At 35.1% G+C, this 23,859-nt stretch overlaps 2 long non-coding RNA genes across 2 annotated transcripts; both read right to left on the reverse strand.

The window, feature by feature from the left end:
• Positions 1-278: 278 nt before the first annotated feature.
• LOC138393507 (uncharacterized) lies at positions 279-3,878 on the reverse strand. The gene is made up of 3 exons (XR_011235191.1): positions 3,851-3,878; positions 596-688; positions 279-466 (listed from the first exon to the last, which is right to left on the reverse strand). It is a non-coding gene; the product is annotated as an uncharacterized lncRNA (long non-coding RNA).
• Positions 3,879-9,495: 5,617 nt separating this feature from the next.
• LOC138393506 (uncharacterized) lies at positions 9,496-15,078 on the reverse strand. Its single transcript, XR_011235190.1, has 3 exons — positions 15,016-15,078; positions 9,668-9,788; positions 9,496-9,543 (listed from the first exon to the last, which is right to left on the reverse strand). It is a non-coding gene; the product is annotated as an uncharacterized lncRNA (long non-coding RNA).
• Positions 15,079-23,859: the final 8,781 nt, after the last annotated feature.

The following is a 23,859-nucleotide window of genomic DNA, read 5'->3' on the forward strand; positions in this document are numbered from 1 at the left end:
CCTCCCGTCTCAGCCTCCCAGAGTGCTAGGATTACAGGCGTGAGTCACTGTACCCGGCCAAGAAATATTTTTAAGTACTTAATTTCTAGTAATCATTTTCCTTCTTAGTTTTAATTCTCCCTTTTCCTAACTTTTAGGAGTCAGTTTTTGTTGTACTTTAAGTGCTACCTCATTTGAATACAGAGTGGAGAACTTCAGATCCCTGATATAGTCAACTCTTACTTTGTATCTTGAAAGATGTTCAGTAGAAGGGTTTTTGTGTCGGCATCTTCTCCATTTCCAGTGTAAAGATCGACAATCGAGTGCTCAAAATATGGGGCCACCTTTGACAAAGCTCGAAGCTCAATCAAGTATAAAAAGTACAGGTTCTTTAGCCTTCTTGGACCTTCTCCCTTGGTGTCCACAGGGTCAAAGCGGCGTTTAAATTCTTTGATGTTAGGTCCCCAACTAGGTTTACCCCAGGTTTCTAAAGAGAAACAGAATACATTACCTTTTTTAGTACACAGGATATTTTTTTGCTTTAGAGATAGGAATTTCCCTCCAATTAATTTTTACACTATTAGAAGGCAAAACTTGCACTTAAAAATCTGGTTACCTTCCAAAAGATAATTTGCACATAGATGTAAATTGATACTGGCATGAAGTCCCGATATAAGCTTATAGAAGACTCTTTTCTCCAGACACAAACCTATTCAGAAAAATATTGAAAAATAAATCACACCCATTTTGATAACAGAAATATTGAAACAAGGAGATTCAGTAGATAGGCTTATTTTCAAAGTTAAGATTCAAAGATGTTAAAAATAAATCAAGGAATAACATGAAAACAATTAGATCAAGATTCTTTTACTAGAAGACAAAATAGGATTCTGGCTTTAGAATGGAGTTAACCGAATATAATGAGAACTTAATGCAGAACAAAGCAGAAAAGTTTGGGCTACTGGAAGTCCAAACGCTATGAATACAGTTGGCAAGTTCCCATGTAACCCAGAAGGCAACAGCACAGGTATTTTTGTGATTTAGGCTAAAAATTTATTAAAGCAGACAATTATAAAGTCAGTGCTTTGACTTAACAATAGCTGTTTCTTCTTTTCCCTTCTCTCTATGTGTTCTTCTGTTGAACCTACTTGACAGTGGAGAAAGAAGGGTCTTACTAACTTCCTGCCCTGGAATTCTCTTAATTTCATTTACCTATATATTCCACTTGCAAGGAGCTGAAAGTTGGTAAATAGACATCTAGGAATTTCAACTAATAATAAAAGTATGTGGACTACTTATTAATATTTCAGTAGCATCATACGAGATGGAGTTCAGGATATATGAAGGAAAATTATTTTACACAGCCTTCTTAACCCATACAGGCTTTTGCTCAAAACTTGTGACAGAGGTCAAGATAATCCCACCATCCTATCCTACCCCTGCCTCCATTTAAAATTTTTTTCTCTTATATACTAACACGGATTGTGAATATACTTAATATCACTACATGGTAAACTTAAAAAATAATTAAGATGGTCAATTTTGTGTTTACCACAATAAAAAAAATTTTTTAGAAAAATATTTTTATAGGAAATTTTAAAATAAATAAAAATGCAGAAAAGTAAGTTTTAAGAAGTCACTGGATACAGAGCAATTAGCTTTTTCCTCTTTCACCATCCAACAGTTTTTTTGTTTGTTTTTTAACACTCTCCATGGGGGAGAAATAGCTTCAATAGTGGAAAGTAAGATACTGCCTCATTTATATGCTGAGGGAATTTTTTTAAATGTAAGATTATTTATGTGGCTTACTTTCCATGGGTTCAAGGTTTTTTAGATCAATTTACTCTCTTTTTATGTCCTACTATAGATGGCTTTGAAACAAGTAGCCTCTAATAAGAAAAAATAATTCTTTTGAGATCTCATTCCCTAATTCAGAATTCTTGCTAGAATATTCAAACTGTCATGGATGGGGACCAAAAGATAGAAATCAAATTCTATTTTGTAGCTTCCTCCTAAAAGTATATGGCTAATTCTTAATGTTTACAATATTAAGAGATACAAACAGTATGAATAAATTTAATAAAACATTAAGTACTAGCTTCTCTAGTAAAACTGTTCATCAAATCTTTTATCAAGTAGCAAAATAATCAGATTTGAAGTTTACTTTCTTTTCTTTCCAATGTACATCTCTATAAGCAGTACTTAATGCCCAATAAAATGGCTGAAGACTAGAGAAGGGACAGTAGGCAAAACAACGCTCCAACTACCTCTTGTAACCTAAGTCACTACTTTCCACAATTTGTATCTTTAGAGTAGAGCTTAATAATGAAACAAAGCTAAGCATCTTCTACATGGGCCATTTTTCAATATTACTCTCAACAGTATTTGCACATCAAAATGTTCACTTTATTAATGGCCAATATATGTACATAAAAACGAAGAAAAATCATGTTCATAAGATAACATGACCAATTAACAAAGATAAAACAGAATTAACAATTTAGTTTAACTCTGTAGAGTTCCTATAAGGTTAGGCTATGAAATATCAATTTTCCTTTATCATTCAACTTGCTTATCTTTCATTAATATATTTTAACTTTTAGTTTCACAAACTAATAGTAATCTGGTAAAGTAAATTTTTTAAAGCACCATATATTCAGTTATTAACCTAAATTTGTTAAAATCCTAGAACACTTCAGCTTTCCATTAATAACATTTTTTACTTTCAACACTGGAAATACAAGAATCCAAAAGTACCTAAAACATTGGGATCTATGTTGCTTTATCTTTTAATTCGACACATTCAGACTATATTAACTCATGCAAACATGGTTAGAACCTTTTAAATTCAAATTTATCTTCCCTCAGTTTTTTCTATAAAATGTACTTCCTTCCAAAAGGAACATCTCAGCTTTAAAAACAGATTTGCATACTGGTTACTAGAAAAGTAGTTTGGATGAGCATTACACACAGAATGGAAACAAGACCAGGGAACCCGCTGTGAACACGTGACGACAGTATCTGGCCTGTGTATTTATATAACACTAGTTTTTGGCTGACCACTATCCTCAAACTTTTTATACAATTTTATCCCAAAATATAACAACCGAAAACAAATGTTATTTTCTTTCAAATACCGTCAAAACTAGTTGTCTAGGTAATAAAATTCTAAAACTTACAAAATACGGTATGTAAACTATGCTCAATAAAATACATTTTTACAAAAAGCCAATGTATGTATTTTTTTTTTATTTCATCTTATTGTTATGGGGGATACAGAATTGCAGGTTACATATGTTGCCCATGTACCGCCTTTCCCCCCAAGTCAGAGCTCCAGGCGTGTCCGTTCCCCAGGTAGTGCACATTGCACCCATCAGGTAGGTATATATCCCTCCCTTCCCCACCCCCCCCCCCCCCGAGTCAGCACCTTCAAGCGTTACCATTCCCCAAACGGTGCGCAATGCACTCATTGTGTAGGCATACCCCCATCCCCTCCCCCACCCCCCACCTCAGTCTGATGTCCAATTGGTGTCGTTCCTAGATGTGTATTTAGGTGATATTCAGGGAAACCAATTTTCTGGTGAGTACATGTGATGCTTGTTTTTCCATTCTTGGGATACTTCACTTAATATAATGGGTTCCAACTCTCTCCAGGAGAACCATAGAGATGTCGTATCTTCATTATTCCTTATAGCTGAGTAATATTCCATGGTATACATATACCACAGCTTACTAATGCAATCATGTATTGATGGGCATTTGGGTTGTTTCCACATCTTTGCGATTGTGAATTGTGCTGCTATAAACATGTGTCTTTGTTACAGAATGACCTTTTTTGCCAATGTATTTAAAACACAGACTTTAAGTTTACCTTCTAGCCATGTATAGAATGATTCTCCTAAAAAGAGAGGCACAGAAAATTGGGTTAAAATATTTTATATGGTCATTTATAGAATGTTAGGTCTATAAAATATTATGACAGATTTAAGTAATATCTCTAGAAATGTCTACTGCTTCAGGTGAAATGGAAAAAATAGGCATATGATTCTAGAAAATAAAGCCCACAAGTAATTTAAGTAACTTTAAGATAATGTTCTTACAAGTAATATTTTAACTATTAAAATTTTTGAGAAAATATTTCATTCAAAATATTACACAAATCTTATTCATGAAGGTTTAAATATCCAAAAGCATGGGGGTAAAGAGTTTAACAATCTTAAATTTGCTTTTCACAATAACAACCATAGTATTTTTTTAAAATTTGAGGAAAAAAGTGCATTGTAATTAATATAAAAATCAAAATATTATTTATTCCATTTTTCCCAAGACAATAAAGCTAAGTATATTTCCTTGATTACCTAACAGTATTAACTTTCAAGGGACAATAAAAATTCCTTTAATTTTCAATATAATTCTTCAGAAAAGTTAATGAATAAAATATGGAAGGGCTTGACTAATCAATGTGCTAATGCTGTAAGAACCATTCCTGTTGCTGGGAAGATGTTGGTCAAAGGATACAAAATTTCAGATAGGAGGAATAAGTTCAAGAAATCTATTGTACAACATGGTGACTACAGTTAATAACAATTTATTATTTCTTGAAATTGCTGAGAGATTTTAAGTGTTTTCACAAAAATGATGTTTGTGAGGTAATGTATATATTAATTAGCTCCATTTAGCCATTCCACAATGTATACATATTTCAAAACATCACGCTGGACACAATAAAGATAAATAATTTTTATTTGTCAATTTTTAAAAAAGAACTATTCCTGGCCCAATACTCTTCCTCTGAGTGTTGAAAAAAAAAAAAAAAAAAGAAAGAAAGAAAGAAAAAGATGGCAGTCAATAAGGATCAAAATTGTTTAATGTACCTCCTAAGTTACCTATCCTTTTCTTATTATTTTTAAATTGAGAGTGATAGAAATTATAGAAAACCCAGCACAGAGATGAGCTGAGTAAGAAGTCTGTGGGATAAATTAGATGATGGGAAATTACTTTGCCACCTTTGCAAAAAAACACAAACATCTTTCTACAGATTCATTCATTCAACATACACCTCCTGAGGATCATTCATCATTATCTCACTTGTGCATTCAAAAAACCTCAAGTGCCAATAGGAAAAGTCTAACTCCCAAAGTCCTCAATAATTTGATCTCTACTCATCTTTCTAATTTAAACTGCCACTATACAGTCTCTCCTACTGCTAAGAGTCTCCATACCAACGGTCCCCTACCTTTTTGGCACCAGGGACCGGTTTTATGGAAGACAATTTTTCCATGCCAGTCAGGGGCGGGGGGAGGCGGAGCTCAGGCTGTGATGCAGGATGGGGAATGGAGCGGCTGTAAATACAGATGAAGCTTCACTTGCTAGCTGCTACTCATCTCCTGCTGTGTGGCGCCCCCACCCTTTTCCTAAGTTTCAAGGAAGACAATTTTTCCATGGGGTGAGGGTAGGGGCGGTGGAGCTCTGCAGCCCAGTCAGCCATCAGCATCCAAGGGGTTGGGGAATGGGGACTGCAGTCCTTACTATCTCCCCAAACATGCCTGACTCTTCCTTTCTCAACTCCTAGGTTCATGCTATTTCCACCAACTAGCATGTACTAATTCTACTGGCCTAAATCTGTACCATTATTCAAAATTCATCTCAGATGCCACCTCCTCCAGTAAGCTTTCCCAAATCACTCCAGTGAGATATGATTTGTTTCACCTCCAAGGAGCTGTATCACCTACTGTTTATACTATAAAGGAGTATTTTTTTTTACTTCATTACCATTATTTATCTATTGTGCTTCTCCTTCCTACTATACTACATATTTATTGTCAGCTCCTAGAGGGAAGGCATCATGTTTTATACATCCTACCTTGCACAGTATGATAGATCACAGTGCCTTTGAACAAAGATAGTAAACATCCAGCTGAAACAAATTATTCTGGCTGTTCTGAGGGTACCTAATAACTGATACTCATTCAGTAACCTGAAGTAACCAATTGTTGGTAAATTGTTCTTCATCATATTAAGTATTATATGGATAACTGAGGCTACAAATTTCAAAGTCAATAAGAAAATAAAGAGGGAACAAGACAAATTATCTGATAAAACTATCTTAACTTCTCTCCATTTCCCCAGAACATACTCAAGTAGATTATAATAACCAGAAAATGGGGAATTTGGAATGTGAACTTGGTTTCCAAACTACACATTTAGGTAAAGTGGTCTTTACACTTTTTTAAACTTTATATTATAAAAAATAATCTGTATTTGTCACCATTCATTGGTAGCTATCTTCTGTTATTTTCTGGATAAACACTTTCTTTTGCATTACATAGAGGAAATATCAAATTTTGATCGTTGTAAACATTTCCTCTACACTTAAAGCAAGCACAAACGTAAGAGTTTCAACTCACTATTATCTTCGCCTAAAAGAGAAAATAATAGAAAAGGTTTTAGAAAATGTTTTACATAGCTCAGATTCCAATTTATATATTTTAATATGGGATTAAAACTGTTAAACTATCAATTATATCATGAACCTTGGTCACTGTGTAGTTATCCTGGAAATGAGACCCCTTAAAATAAGAGTATAAGATTTGCACATATGTTTGATGCAATAAATAATATCAGAAAGCAACTAAAAATAATTATAAAAACCACTAGTTTCAAAAATTAGCAAATATACAAAGTCGCTCCTTTAATCTTCATGTACACAACCCTCTCTGAACATTTCTGTTTCCATGCTGGAATACGTTTCTCTTTGCAATTACTGCTCTTCAGCACAGACAGTAAGAGTATTTCCTAAACTGTAATCAATGAACCCCCTCACTGTGGTGCTGCTCCAGGGCTGCCAAGACGTAGGGAACACGCTAGAAGGTTGGGCTTTAGGGCTCCATAGCAGCTCCACCTGTGTCAGCTTTATATGTGGGATTCCGATGTAAGATTTCATTTTTGGAAAAAAGGTTCTGTTGCTCAAAAACTGCTTCAAAAATTGTTGTAGAAGCCTAACTGTTATAATTTAGGAATTGCGTAGAAGAAACACAGTTAAGAAGACATGGGGCCAGGCACAGTGGCTCATGCCTGTAATCCCAGCACTTTGGGAGGCAGAGGTGGGAGGATCACTTGAGCCCAGGAGTTCAAGGCTGCAGTGAGCTATGATCAAACCACTGCACTCCAGCCCGGGCTACAGAGCAAGACCCTGTCTCTAAACCACACACACACACACACACACACACACACACACACACAATAAGACTGAAGAAGAGCTGTTAATCAACAATTTCAATGGAGATAGGACGTAAATAGCACCAGCAAGAGCTATTTAATTACTTTATGGAGTACCCCTGTAACAGTACGGCCCATTCTCTTTCCCCTTACCTAGTCTTTTGTCTTTCTTTTATATTTTGTTTTCTTCTTTTCTCCTCTTCCCTCCATCTTTTTCTACATAGTGATTTCCTTCCTCTCCTCATGTTTCCAGCAGTTTCATGTCTCTAATTTATCATAACATGGAAGTGAAGTATTCTACAACTTCAGGGTTTTATTAAGTGAACAAAAATATTTTCTGCTTTAAAAGTAACTGACCATAGAAAAGTTCTGGAAGAATGCCCTCCAAACTCTGTACTATGGAACAGAAATTGGGGGTGGGGGGAGAGCTTTCCCTTTTGACTTTATATAACTTCTGTATTGCTTCAAGTTTCATAAAATTTTGTGTCATTAAAACATTTAAGTTGAAAATAGAAAAGTTATGAGGTAAAAGCAGTAAAAGAGACAAAGGATAAGAAGCCACATGTCTTTTTAATGATCCAATTCCCTTTTCCAGGCAGTTTCAAAATGAGTTTGGGGAAGAAGATTTGCCACATTGTAATAGAGTGAGCAGGTAAAAGCAGCCCATGGTTCAACCCTTCCAAGTCTATTGTGTTCTCAGAAGGCCTAAAGATACAAATTTAGACCAGGAAATTCAATTTCTTCAATCAATCCTGGTCTAAAAAAACGTTGGAATGGTAGGTCAATTACAGAGTATTCCCAGGGTTCAGTTCCTCGCTGAGACTAGACTGAGGATGTGCCCAACCGACTGCAGCAATGCTGTCCCATTGAAATATAATGCCAGCCACACAGGCAATGCAAAATTTTTCTAATAGCCTCATTATTAAAAGTAAAATGTGTACACGTCCTAAAACACAACAATAATGTCACATGATGCAAGGGTTAATCTTACCAAAACAATAAAGTTCTGTTTAGTGGTAATAATATTTTTACACTGCTTCGGTTTAAATTTAAATGAACTAAAATTAAATAAAATTTAAAAGTCAGTTTCCCATTAGCCACATTCATGTGCTCAGTAGCCCCACGTGGTAACTGCCTCCTTTACTGGCCAGTGCCCTGCAGAGCACTCCCGAAGGCAGCCCAAGTTTCTGAAACTTCTCCACATTCTTTCTACTCAGAGTGTGGCACATGGGTCAGCATCCTAGGTGGCACCCAGAGCTTGTCAGAATCCTGGGCCTCCCCCAAGACCTACAGAATCAGAACCTGTATGTTACTAAGTCTTCCAGGTGATTTGTATACACACTGAAGTTTGAGAAGCACTGGTGTAAGCCATCGGTTCTCCAACTTGGCTGCAAACTGAAACCATCTAAAGAGTTCAAAACATACCAGTGCTTGGGTTCTTATCCCAAGGATTCTGACTTAATTACATGGGCAGGGCCTGAGCATCAGATTCTTAAGAGGTCCCCAGGAACTCTCTGATATATATGGATTGCTCACATGTTCTAATTTATTTTACACAAAGCTTCTAGTTTAGGCGATCAGGGGCACTGGGTTAGCAACCGTCCAACTAGGCACCGCAGCAGGAGGGTGGGGCTCCCACAACCTGGGGCTTTGTGTCTCCTGCCAGCCTGCCAAGCTCAGTCATCTCTACTGCTCTTTCTCTTTTGCTCCGGGAGGCCCAGGTGACTGCCACACAGCCTCTGTGGCCCTGTGACTTGCAGGTACTGAAGATCCACAGGGAGGATGCCAGGACAGCACAGAAGTTGGGAAGTGTTAACAATGGCCACCATGAAGAGGCCCGAAGAGACCCAGGGAGACCCCTGTTGTGACGGGAGGTCAACACGCTGGTCGGCACAAGCCCCTGGCAGCTCAGTTGTCTCCCCAACCTCACTGGGAGAAACTCGGGACAGAATTAAAGATGCTGGATATTTTACCAAGGCTTGACTGAAATGGCCTATTTTCAAATATTCCTAGACTGCTTTGAGGAATCAGGTTGACTTTGTAAGGCCAATAAAAAGCCCTTTATGGGGAAAAAAAAAAAGCTGCTAGTTTGGCATATAGCAGGTACTTGATAAATGACAGCAGTCATATAAAACATGTATAGAAACCTTGAGATTTGACTACGAATCTTATTCTTCTGTTGATCAAATTAAGAAAAAACATAAAATAGTTGAAAATTTTTTCAGTGTAAAGTTTAGTTGCACAGGTATTTTACAAACAATATCTAAAGAGCATGAAAATGTAAGTGTAAAGCACCTACCCCGGCTGGGTGCCAGAGGATTTAAAGGACGATAAACAGATCGGGGCCTGGAAAAGAAAGCACAACACCCAAACAGAAAATGGTTTGACTTTTATATATAATTATTTTTCCAACAAAAATACTCCTTTCCTCCACCTTCCCTGTATCCTCCTGCCCACCCCCTCCAGTTACTTGAAACAGTTTTCGTCATAGATGCTGTTCCACACTCTCCACGCAGAGGCCCCTTTATAGCCAGTGTAGCGCTCCGGGTTCAGCAACAGGTCTACATATTGAGCAGCTGGAGATCTCTCATCTGAGCAAGAAACAATTCATAAAAACCATCCATATTTCACCATTTATCTGAAATTTAGTGTTACAAAGCAAATAGGTCTAGGGTAAAGAAATACTATGTTTTTTCAAGTAATCTCCAACTTAAATGTAGAGTGGTTAGCATACTTGTAAATGTACTTGACCCAGGATTTATAGTAACTTGGAAAAATTACTTCAGAGAGAAAAAAACACAACTATTCCCTTTCCATTGGAAACTCAGTGCTCTTTTAAGTAACGTAACATCCCTCACCTTATTAAAGACACTAACCATTTCTTAATTTTTAACCACCCGGCATTGAAAAGACCAAATAGAATCATAACCTGCTTTAATATTTTATGCAATTTCCTCTCTAAGCATATATCTAACTAACCACATGCTTGAGAACATTTTGTTAATATATATTGTATTAAAAATAGAGATTTCCTTGCTACTCTTTACTTGGACTTATGAAGTAAATGGCTCAATAACTTTGTGATTCAAATCTGATTATTCATAAAGCTACACAATGCTCTAGTTTAAAAAAATACATATTACTTATTTTCACCAATGTTAACATATTGAAGTGTTTTTTTTTCCACTCTCAAACTAATATAGTTGGCACAACTTTCAAAAACTTGTTGAAATATTTAAAATTAAATAACTGTTTTGCACGTTGAAACTCAAATGAGTATTTACTAGATCTCTACTATTTTGACATTTTAATAGAGATCTTTGAGGAATACAAAAGATAAAGAAAAATGGTCTTAATTATTGTTCTGCACATTCTAGGTAGAAATGGGAAAGACATGCTTTCATAACAAAAGAAAAATTATAATGACTGTGATTCACAAATGTATGATCATACTACATATAAGCTCAGGTGCTCTGTATGTTGGCACAGATGTATTCCTTAATTTATTTGCTTACTACCTTTTGTTGTCATGAGATTCAATCAATAGTACATAGGCACCTGGTTTAAAACAAGGGTCCAAATATGATATTAAATGTCCCTCTTCCTTTCATTACCTGATGGTATGTATTCCTGTCCGTGAACAATATTCACTGGACATTCAATGATCATAGATTGGGGTTATCCATAGTAATAAGGGGAAAATGGCATCTTGATTCATGCTTTCCAAGAATTACCTGGTACTTTCATGATGTAGGAAGAGTACAAAGATAATTAACAACTTACTATTATTACATGGGTTGTATATAACTTACAGAAAATGGAAACATGATTTTGCAGACTTTAAGAATATCAGCTCTATTTCTAGCCCTAAAATTATAAAGATATTCCACTATACAAAATAAGGCAAAGAAAACAATTTACAGATGGGTAAACAAAAACTGTCCAAGAACACATATTGATTCAAGACTAAAACGATAATTTTTAAAACTTTGATTTAAAAATAAAAATTCAAAGTATGAAGTCATTAAAAGTATGGCTTTTAGTAAAAATACAGTAAAAAGTTAAAATTCATTATTTAATTTGTTTTTTTGATTTCTTGGAGCTGTTTTTGAATAAATTCATTTGCAAAATTGATTCAATTATATAAACCAAACAAACATTAAATATATATTTCTGATGCATATATATGTACGTACACATTTATAAATAATTTGTGTGTGCACATGTGTAGGGGCATCTATGAATAGGCAGACTGGACTCTAAAACCAACTAAATAACTAATAAAGAAAAAAATAATTCAGATATTAAAGCATAATGATTTAAAATATTTATTAAGGGAACTAACAATTATCATAGTAAAATCAATTATATCAGGGGTTTTTTTTTTGTTTGTTTTAAGAGGCAGGGGTCTTGCTATGTTGCCCAAGCTGGATTCCAACTTCTACGTTCAAGCAATCTGTCTCCCTCAGCCTCCCAAGGAGCTGGAACTACAGAGGTGCACCACCGCACCTGGCTCAGTGATGCTGGTTTTTATGACTACTTTCTCAGGCAAAACTCGTATTTTCAGTGTCCTTAACGTTTATATCTTTAATTCAATCAAGAGTTATTTTTTAAAAATCTTTTAATACTTTTTCAAATCACAAAAAGGGTGGGTTTTGTTAACCTATACAAACCTATATAGTTTATAAACTATAGCTCATGGACCAAATCTGGCCCACTGCCTGTATTTGTAAATAAAATTTTCTTGGAACACAGTCATATTCATTTGACTGCATTCACACTATAATGACAGAGTTGAGTAGCTGCAACAGAAACTGTATAGTCCACGAAGCCTAAAATATTTACTATTTGTCCATTTACTGAAAGAGCTTGTCAGGCGCTGATCTACACTGATTTCCAGACATCCAGAGTGAGCAACATGTGTGGGAGAAAGCACATTCAGGTTGAGTTCCCTGCAAACACACTAGTGCTGGTGCCCATCCTTACTCCGTCACTTGTGACACTGATTTTAATTTGTTCCTAACTTGTAACTTCTTTCCATTTGTACAGCTGCACCATTCATCCAGATAATTCTCTCTGGACGCCTTCTATTTCCTCCCACCAAAAGTTTCTCTTCTTCCTCCCTCTACGAAGCTGCTCCAAAGCTGTCTGTCCATTTGACCATGCTATTACCTAAGGATTCAAACAATTCCCATTGGATCTAAATTCCTCAATTCCTCCAATCTAAATTGCTAGACTCCAATGAATCTAAATTCTGGGAATTCATCAAGTTGAACTAAATTAATTTTCCTCCTCAAGTATACCATTTTTCCCAACCAAATTTTCTTTTCACAGTCCTAATATTAGGGTTATGAGGTCACACCACATTTTCCAGGATGCTACACATTCCTCCCTGCCTCCTCACCCTGTACATCCCTTAAAACATAATGGTAACATGGGCCAACTTAGTATGCATGCTTTTTGCTTATGGTCACAGATAAAAAGTATATTAATATTATGGACTCAGGATTTAACATATAGCCCTCCATCACTAACCCTATCCCAAATTGCCACTAATACTGTTAAAACATGATTTACACAGTTGAGGAGAATCTACAGTTTATAAAGCTCTCAAGTAATTTTGATACACAGCCAAATTTAGAAATTGCTGTTTTAAACATTTTAAATTATTAATGAACATGTTTTAAGGGGAAAAAAATAAAAGTAAAAATCTATCATACTATTTAGGCTAATTATGAACCAACTACTTCATTCAGCAAATATTAATTAAATACCTACCATTGTCCAGGCACTGTTTAGGCACTAGGGATACAGTAAGGATACAAAAAGATACTACCTGGCCCTCAAGTAGCTCACAGTATACTTGGAGAAGACAGACAACAAACCAATAAACTAATACACCACACACTGCTGTCAGGCAGCTGTTAGTGCTGAAGGAGGACTGCAGGGGACGGGGTGGGGTAGAAACCTGCCGTGCAAAGGGACAGACAGTGACAGTGGTTACTATTTTATACAGGAAGATGAGAGCAGGCTTCTCTGATGTGATGACATTTGAGCAGAAATATGCACCAAAAGAAGAAGCAAGCCATGCATAAAGACAGTAACAAAAAATAGGGTAGGGTGAGGAAGGCAGCTTACCTTAAAGGATATCAAACAGCTAAATTAGTCTATAGGGATCATCTTTTATTCAAATAAAGACAACATACCAACAACAAAACAGTAAGGAGCAGGGGTACACAGATATATTCCCTAATGCACTGGGCTGGATATTCTTTAGATTTTTTTTTTAAATCTACTGAATTTAGATAACAGGAATAACTAAACAATGACTCTACAGCTACCCTGACAGTGATAAAAAAAATATTACAGGTATAAATCAGTGGAACTAAGAAGAGTAGTGGTAATCCAATTAGTAAGTACCATGGTTTTATGTGTGTAAGAATTAAAGAGAAAAATTACTGATTATTTTAAATATAATTCTAAAAACTTAAAGGATGATTTTATATAAACTTTTATATGACATCACTCCCATTTTTACAATTTAAGAAACTAATGCTTTAAAAAATAGTTAACCCTATTTATAGTTATATAGCACATAATTTTATTTATAACAATCTCTGCAACTGAGGAATATTTTTTATTAAATACCTATTTACTATAACAGTAAAATATTACAGAAATAATTTATTAATCTCAAAAACTGTTAAATAAGCAGTTTGAATTTTTTTTTACTTTAATAAAAGAAGAGGTATGAGAAATTTGAAAGAAGTGATTATGAGTGTTAAGTACTCAAATATAACTGGAATGAAAACCAAAGAGCAAATGAAGGAGTAAGCAGAGATACAATGGCTTGCTTTGATAAAACCTTTGGCAAGTCTAAATATCATAAGGTGGCTATATCATTAATTGTCCAGTAATATATTCTTGCTTAAATTTCTTAAAAATTTCCTTGCTAAAACCATATAAACCATGATAACCTTCCATCTTCTGACATTCTTCTCAATTTACCATATTATAGTAGAAGCTCACTGTAACTTATTCCATTATAGTCTAGATTAATAGCACAATTCTACCTGTGAATCATTTTTTAAACCTTTAGAAAGCAGTATGATCACGCTAGATACATGAAGAGTTCAGAAGAACTGCTGTCTGTTTCCAACGAGGCATGCCTGAATCCCAAATTGTTTTTTCCACCACCATAAATACAATACCAGGTAAAAAGAGGCCAAATGAATGATTTCAGCCTACTCAGCACAATCTCTGGGAATATTATCCTATAGATAAAAATTCTGAGTCACTGCAATTATCTTCTGTTAAGAGAAGTTGTAGTTACTCTGGCAGAAAGTGTCCAGTCTTTGTACCATTCCAGGGGACTCTTGGAAAGGCGGCTGTGGGGGAACTAGAATTAACAGTTCTCTCCGTTATCGGAAGGCATCGTCACATGAACTTGTTAAGACCTACAGCAAATCCCAGTGTAAACATTTTTATAATATGTTCACAGACCTATAACTAAGTAGCTTCAATAGAAGGTCTTGTGTAATCTTGGGCAAGTTAGTCTTTTAGAGACTCAGTTTTCTCACATATGAAAATAATACACACCTATTAAGGTAGCTGGCAAAGATTAGAAACCATGTATTTAAGGCACCTAACACAGGGCCTGGGACACAGGCTCTCAATAAATGCCATTATGAAGAATAAAACCTGCTCAGCAAAACCGAGTATTAAAGCTATTAACTCAGATTATATTCATTGATTTAAATGTCTTACAAAAAATGTTGAAGTTAAAATAATTTAATTATAATAGTTTGATTTTATTACCATCAAGTTCACAAAAGTGATCCTGTGAATCATCATATCTTGCCCAGTCAGTGAAAGCTTCTTTGCTTTGATTACTATGGGAAGGAGGAATAAAAAAGAAAAATGATTAAATTTGGAGCTGAAACTTTTAACATTGTATTTTAGTGTAATTAAAATAGATAATCTGAGGTCACTTCTTTATTAGATGATATCACAAATTCCGTTATTAGTGATTACATGAAAGAATGATAAAAACAAGTTATATGAAAAGCATATATTAACTTCCATGAATGATTTATATTCCTTAACTACACTAAAATTATTATTAGCCCTAGTCCAATAATAATTATTTTCACTAGAAATTTACAAATACATATAACATGTAACACAAAAATCAAGCTGGCCTTTTCAATTGACTTAGAAGTTGTAATAATGTTTATATTTCTTTTGGAAGTAGGAATTAAATTTACTTCTGGAATTCTTTAAATTGCTCCTATACTTACAGGACCCCAAATACCGAGAACTGCATTTCTATTGTCTCCCATCCAATGTGGTATCCACTGGTTACACCAATGCCACTTACATCCTACACCTCACATTTAACAAAATCTTTGATCGAGATTTCTAACTTGAATAACTGATAAGAAACAACAACGTTCATTCAAATAAACTTTGATCTACATGCACTTCAACCTACATTCAGGCCTTCTCTGTCTTGGCATATGATGGCAGCATCTATCAGGGAAGCATCATTTTCCTACCTTTATTTATTACACAAAAGGAAAAAACAAGATACAAAAAACTGCTTGTGTGCCAAGTACAAATCAGGTAATTCCTAAATCCAGGACTGTCACAGTTAAGAATGTATTCGGTATTTGAAACACTGCTATATAACATAAGCACTATGAAGAAGTGTATAAGGCTGGGTGCTGCTCTACATCAACTTCATCAGTGCGTTTTCCCAATTCAATTTTCTTTGGAATTTTTTCCCAATGGGAATATATAACTAACTTAAACAGTAAAAGTTAATGGAAAAATTTCTGTCAGTTGACTCAGTTGAAATATAAGAGGCCATATCAACTGTCAAACTTAGTACTTAAGGAAATCGGACATTTCATACTTAATGACCTAATATTTACATTAAGAATTTCTTGGGCTTAACCCAGGGCTTCCTGTCAAGATGGTGCTGTGGGGTTAAAGGAGTAGTCTTCAAACTGGGAAACAGGCAGTGAGAGGAGACTGGATGGAGAGATTACCAAGGGGCATGAGAAACCTGGGAGCGATAGAGATAACAGTCTTAACCGTGATGTTTTATAGATGTGCCCATATGTTGAAATATCAAATTGTGCACTTTCCATATGTGCAGTGAATTTTATGTCATTATTACCTTAATATAAAGCTGTTTAAAAATTACAGTACCAGTTCTTGGAGAAGTCTGGAACAAGGAACTCTCCTATACTGCTAGTGGCCATATAATTTGGTAGAAATTTTGGAAAACCATTTGGCAGTGTCTGTATTAATTCTACTCCTAGATATATATTCTCCATAGACATGCATATGTGTATTCAACCAAATATTTTTGAAATGGCACCAAAAGTGTAAAACATCCAGCTATCAAGTAGGATGGAAACATAGCACATTTGTACTATAGAATACCATATACCAAAAAGTATATTAAGTGTTAACTTTGGAAGGTGACAGTGACTAGGAAATTTCACATGGTAATCTTTGGGTAGCAAGGAAATTGCTCTGGATGGTGGCTACAGAGTTGAGTTTACTTTGTAACATTAAATTAACCTTTACACTTAAGATTTTTATATTTTACTGTATGTATTAATATATTTAAATTTAAAAGTTTGAAAAATTAATAATTTCTGTTCAACAAAAAAACTATGAGCAAAATTAAAAGACAAGCCCTAACAACCCAAATAGCCAACAAAAGATTATCACCAGATTATATAAAGGATGGTTAAAAATCAATAATATTAATAATTTAAAAATCCCAACCTCCCAGTGGAGAAACAATGACAGAGGATATGAACAGGCAGTTTACCTCAAAACCTTGTTAATGACTTAAGCCTAGTCCCTAGATCATTTCTCTGTTTACACTCTCTCTTTGGTGATCTCATTCAGGTTAACGGCTACTAATTAGCATATATTGACTGTCTCCAGGACCTATCCCCCAATTCAGACTTAGATATCCAACTGCCTACTTAATATCTCCAGCTGGATGTCTCACAGGCAGCTTAAATTTAGCAAGTCAGAGCTGAACTATAATTTTCCATCATGCTTGCTCCTCCTGCAGATGTCCACAGTTCAGTAAAATGGCAACTCCATTTTTATAGTTTCAAATCTCATAGTTATCCATAAAGCTCATCTTTTTCATACCCCATATCCAATCCTTCGGCAAATCCCATCAGCTCAATCTTCAAAGTATGTCCAGAACCCGACCACTTCTCATCATGTCTACTGCTCTCACCCTGGTCTGATCACTGTGTCTTAATCGTGTTACAATAGTCACATAACCAGTCTTCCACAATAGAACATCAGGCTCCCCTATCACAGGCCCCTGCTTAAAATCCTCCAATGACTTTGCATTCCACTCAGTTGAAAAGCAGTTTTCATTATAACTGCCTGCAGGGCTCTACAAGATCTCCACCCAACACTCACCCCCTGTCCCCATCCCCAGCATCTTTGGACCTTGTCTTCTACTACTTTGCCCTTGATCACTGTACTCCAGTTACACTGGCCTTGTTGTGTGGTTCCTCAAATAGTCTAGGCATGATCCTGCCACAGGGCCTTTTAACTAACACTTGTGTATACCTGGAATACCCAGCGCCCAGGCAGCCATATTATGACTCACACCTTCACCTTCTTCAGTAACGGGCCCAAATGTCCTATTATCACTTAGGTCTTCCCTGACCACCCAGGTTGAAACAGTGCTACCCTCCTCACTCTTAGCCCTCTCCTTTCTTTTTCCCTGCTTTATTTTTTTCTCTAGCACTCATCATCATTTTACTTTTACTCATATATCTTACTTGTTTATTGTCTTATCTCCTCCAATGAGGATTAAGCTATATGAGGGCAGAAATTTTATCATGTACACTACTGTATTCCTAATACCCTAGAACAGTGCTTGGCACATTGTAGGTATTCATTTGGTGAATGAACAAGAAACTCAAATGTCCAATAAACAGATAAAAAATGCTCACTAATAATCACGAAGTATAAATTAAACAAAAATGAGATACTATTTCACACTCACCAAACATGATCACCTTTTGGCAAGGATGTGGAGAACAAAACAAGCTCTGTCAGCACTGGAGTCAGTGCACATTCACATCAAGTACTCTGGAGTGCTATTAGGCAATGTCAAGAATAGTTGCAAAAGGCCAATCCTAAAATTCAGCAATTTTACTTCTAGTGCACAACAAACAACATATTCAGGAATGCTCAAGGTAGCATGTTTGAAAAGTAAAAAATTGGAAATAGCCTAAATGTCCATTGATAGAATCGATAAATAAAATATTATATATTTATATAATGAAAACTATTCATCAGTTAAAAGAATGAGATAATCTCCACATATTTCAACATAGATAGATCTAAAAAGCAATTATGTACAATGAAAAAACATAGCAGAATGTTAAATACAGTATTATAACATTTATATAAAGGAAAAATAAAACCAAATACACAAAATAAAACTGTATGTTATTTATACATATGAATATATACATGATGAAACCAAAAACATAGACTGGTTACACACCAATTCATGATAGTAGTTACTTCTAAGGACAAAGAAAAGAAAACAAGATTAGGGAATAGAACATAAGGGATTTTAAATTTATCTGTGATGTTGGTTGTTTCTTGGCAGAAATGGTAGAAAATGCTAGCACGTATTCATTTGAAATAGAGGATATGTGGGTGTTTATTATATTATCTCTTTTACTTTTCTTTACTATAATTTTCTTCAATAAATAAGGCTGCTAACTTTATTATGACTCATTAACAATTACAGTACATAAAAAATACAAATCTAAACAGAAATTAAAAAGAATTTCTGAAATATTCCATTCCTAGCTATAGATTATGTCCAGTTATTATATACTGCATAATCTGAGGCCATTTATAAATTAGTTGTGTTGGCCTTCATAAGCAAGTTTCTGCTCAAAGCAAATAAGGAAAAGTTAACAGAATAAAAGATATGTGAAACTTAACAGTTATGCTAATAGCAACTTTTATCATTCACAATGTAACATATATATTGAATTACTACTTATAAAAGACTTAGAGGTTCAAGCCCCATTTCCCATGATAATCAGGAAGAATGGACCTATAGTCCTGCTAGGGTCCATTCTTCTCAATTTCTACTTTTTAATAGATTTGCTACTAATGACATATTCTAGAAATGTAAGGACAAATCAGCCAAGCAGAGGCAAGCTATGTGGAATTTTTCTTCCTTTTAAAAATTTATTAGTTGAAACTTCAATGGTTACCAAAAATGTTTTAGCAAAAATCACAAGAAAAACAGAAGATCATTGATTTAAATAAACTAGAGAATATTTTCTTAATACTACTAAAATAAAATTTGCCTTAATGTGCTGTTAATTGCTCCCAGTTTATTAGCTTGCTCGCAGTCTTCTAATTCTTTCGTATTGTTTGCCACTTTCAAGTACCGCAAGGAAGGTTATAAGTTTAGTAATAATTATTACCTTTCTTTTTATTTCAGCCTCCCCCAGCAGAACAATCAATTTGTCAATGATGATACACTAAATATAGGTACATTCTATTATAAAAATCCCTATCATATGTAAGAAATACAAATGAAAATGAGGTACAAATTTCCACCAACTAAGTAAGCCAACACATTAAAGTTTAACAAGTAGCATTGATGTGTTAGTGATGATATAAACTGAAAAAAACCCTCTTGGGAAAGAAATTTAACAAAATATACCTAGAGTTGTAAAAACACAAAAACTCTTAAACTAGCAGTCCTACCAGGGAGACCATATCCCAAGGCAACAATTTAAAAGGAAGGTACAACCACCTTATTTGGTATCATTTGTAATGTTGAGATAGGCACACCCTATGGTCCAGCAATCCTACTTTTAATTACAGACCTAGAGAAACTCTTACATGTGTACATGTGTGCACACTGAGACAAAGGATAAATAAAACTGCTAGTGCCTCATGGTCTAAAATAGAAAAAAAACTGGAAATAACTGAAATGCCCATCGATAGAGGAGCGGCTAATCTGTGTATACTATGTAGCTATTAAGATGAATGAACAAAATCCACATACAGCAACAGAGAAAAAAAATCTCAAAAGCTTAAGAATGAGTAAAAACACAAACTTATTTATTATAGATCTGAAACAAAAGTAAATATGAGACAGTAAACACAAACAGAAGACTACACATGAGAGCAAGCAAGAAGAAAACGGAGACAGGATGGATGTACAAGAAGGAGGCAGAGAGAGGGTACGATGATCTTTACTACGTATGTATAATGTTAAATACAATAGTGAAAAACTAAAAGTAAACAGTTATCTGAAATATATGAATGGCAAAATAAGTTATGGCATGCTCATAAGAGGAAAAGGGCAATCATTAAATAAAAGGAGAATTTTAATACCATTTGAAAGTACTCAGCTCAAAAATATGTCGATAATTATTTTCTCTGTACAATATAATCCTGCCTCTGCCAGGCTGACTAACTGAAACAGAAGACTAAAAATACCTACATGATAAAACACCTGTTGAGTAGGTGATCTGACACTGTAGTTACGTTTTAATAGTTCTTCTAGAGATTCCAAAAACAGAACTGAAGTAATTTCAAAAGAAGCTTAGGAATATATGATCTCCCTGTTTGATGCAAGCATCACGGATTTGGAATTCTGAGGCAAAATGTCTCCATTCCCAACTAACCAACTGTATTATGGTTCTCCATCACAACCACTGTCAATCAGTAAATGGTAAGTTTCACTATGTGAAGCAGAAATAGTCAAGGAAGGAAAGGGACTCACCTTATTAGAATGCCCGGCTTTTATTCCAACTGGAATTTTACTCTTATAGGAAAAAAAAAATAATTAAAAAAATGATCTTTATTTTTGAGATTTCTTCACAAAAGGGTAATGCACTGCTCTAATTCACTGAGTATTTTATTCTAGGAGGAACATATACTCATCCATTCAAATTCCGTTTTCACACTATCTCATGAGGTAAACGTAAAGAGTTATCCCAATATACAGACTTGTAAATCAAACTATAGAAAACTGAATGACACATACAGAGTCAGAGAGCCAAAATAAGCTCTAATAACTCTCCATGTAATATTTCTTTATAGTTTATAATAATTTTTACGTTAGAAAAACTGACAATCACTTTTTCCATAAACTTTCTTACCACAGAAAAGAAAGCTTTTAAAAGTTCAAAATTATTTGAAAAATATTATGCATAATTTTAATTTGTGCTCTCAGATGACGTTTAAAATTTAGAGAATTTTAGATTACTAGAAGGCAAGAGTCAAATTTTTGGCCCTTATGATTAACCTAAGGTTTACCAAAGAAAGAACTGTGCATAGGTCTGATGTTCTTTTCCATAAAACCAATAATTAGAGCTAGGGTTTAATAAACAAATCTGAATTATTACAACTGATTTATCAAATATAACTTTAAAAAATATACATATTTTTACTCTTAAAGGAAAATGAAGATAATAAATTTTTAAAATTTTCCCTTTAGGAGGGACACTGGTCCAGATGTTGTTTTCCTATTTTTAAGGACAGAAAACTAGACAAACAGATTAGGTAAGAAAAGAAATGAAATGAAAACATAGCTTACAACAAATTACTACTGAGAAGAATATAATTAATTATGTTAGATGTCAAAAATCAAAGTCTAAAATGTAGCATTATCTTGGTAATAGGCACATTCTTTTTTAAAATGTAAATGTAACAAATCTAATTTCAAGCCTGACGTTTGCCCACTTTACTCACTCTAATTCCCACTCTCAATTTGAAGTTTAGGTCCAGTAGCTTTTTTTTGCCTATGAAACAAGATGCAGATTCACTAAAGCATGAAATAAAAGTCCAGTGTAGATCCAGGCCTCTGATTTTTCTTTCTTTTTAGAATCAGACTATCTTTCCACATCCAATCACCAATATTACTGGATACGAGTATCTTCAAACCCATTTTGATGGCAAGTATAGAGTCCTCAAGAATCTGGTTATAAAGGGGAGAGCTGAGAGCATATGAAGTTGTTGACATGTCCAAATCCATTGACATTAACCTAAAATAAAAGAGGTTGTGCTTATCTGAAAGTACAAGAGAAAGCAAGCTTTTCCCTTTTATTTTTAATTATTTATACCTCTGGACAGGGCTCCACATGACAGTCTTTTATTGAACAGTGGCCATCTTCTGCCCAGAAAGGGCATGGTCGCTTCAGATTAACCTTGAGGGAAAGAATAAATTATGTTAGCAAACACGTATTATAATTATAGAATGCTTTCAGAGTGTCGCTGTACAGAGCACCAGCGACATGGTGGTAAATAAGAAGGAAAAGCTTCCTATTCTTGTGGCACCTATACAGTTCAGAATTTAAGATGACTGCAGCTTTTTAGACACTGAAATGTAATATTAATTTTTTAAATAAATGGCTGTTAGTCCTCTGACACTTGAAAAAAGAAAGTTTAAGCCCACTGCTCATCTGAAGAACACTGGAAAGCATTTTAGAACTACTTTAATGTCTTCCAACCCCCTAATATTACCTTATTAATCCGTGTTCTCTCATGTATCCATTCACATAACAAGTACATACTGAGCATCCACTAGGTGTCAGGCACTGTGCCAGGGGAATTCTCTATGGGAATAAAGAGGCAGAAAAAGAGCTCCCTCCCTGCCCCCAGAATTTACAATCTATTGGAGGAAGTAGAAATTCAATATTTGTATGGTTATTTACTTACAAGTGTGCTAAGTACTACAAAGAAAAGTCCAGTTCTGTAATAGTTAGGCTGGTGGATGGAGGCCTCTGAAGAGGTAATATTTTAGGATGGATGAAGGCTGGAGGAAGTGTGCATTTAGAAAGAGCTTGGACAGTTCTGGGAACTGATAAACACCCGTCTGGCTGATGTTTAGTACAGAAAGGGGAGGGTGGCAAGGAATGAGGGCACAGGTAGGCAAGGGACAGATCACGTGGGACATTTTAACCAAGGTAAAATGGAATTTCATATTCTAAACATTATGGGAGTTCAATAGGAGTTGCAGATGGATTGTCCATACCAAAAATCTGGGTTTTATTCTGTTTCTTCCTTTTTCTTATTCCTCTTCAAACAATTCATTGTCCACTTCTCACCACCCTCCATTGTCACCACTTACCTCTTGCCTGAACTACTCCAACTGCCTCTACTGTCTATTCCTAACACAGCAACCACAGTTATCTCCTTAAAACAAATCAGATCACATCAATCCCTGCTCAAAACCTTCCTGTGGCTTCCCATTGCTGTTAGAGTAAATCCAAACTCCACAAGGCCCTTCACAGCCTGGCCTCTTGCCCATCTCTCTGACCTCCTCTCTCACGCTCCTCCAGCCACGCTGGCCTTCCTGCTGGGAGCACACCACGCTCCCTGTGTGTCAAGGCCGTTACACTGGCTGTTCTCTTTGCTCGTCCTGTTGCTCCTCCAGACCTTCTGACGGCTCACTCCATCTCATCCAGGTCTCTCTCATGTACCACCTCAGCAGAGAGAACCTTCTGACCAGGCTCTCTAAAGTAGTGCTCAGTATGCAATCTCTACCCCAACATACTGTTTTATATTCTTTTATGGTACTTATCACTACATGAATATCATTTACTTATTTATTGT

The sequence above is a fragment of the Eulemur rufifrons genome, chromosome 11 (genome assembly GCF_041146395.1).
Source record: "Eulemur rufifrons isolate Redbay chromosome 11, OSU_ERuf_1, whole genome shotgun sequence".
NCBI lineage: Eukaryota > Metazoa > Chordata > Mammalia > Primates > Lemuridae > Eulemur > Eulemur rufifrons.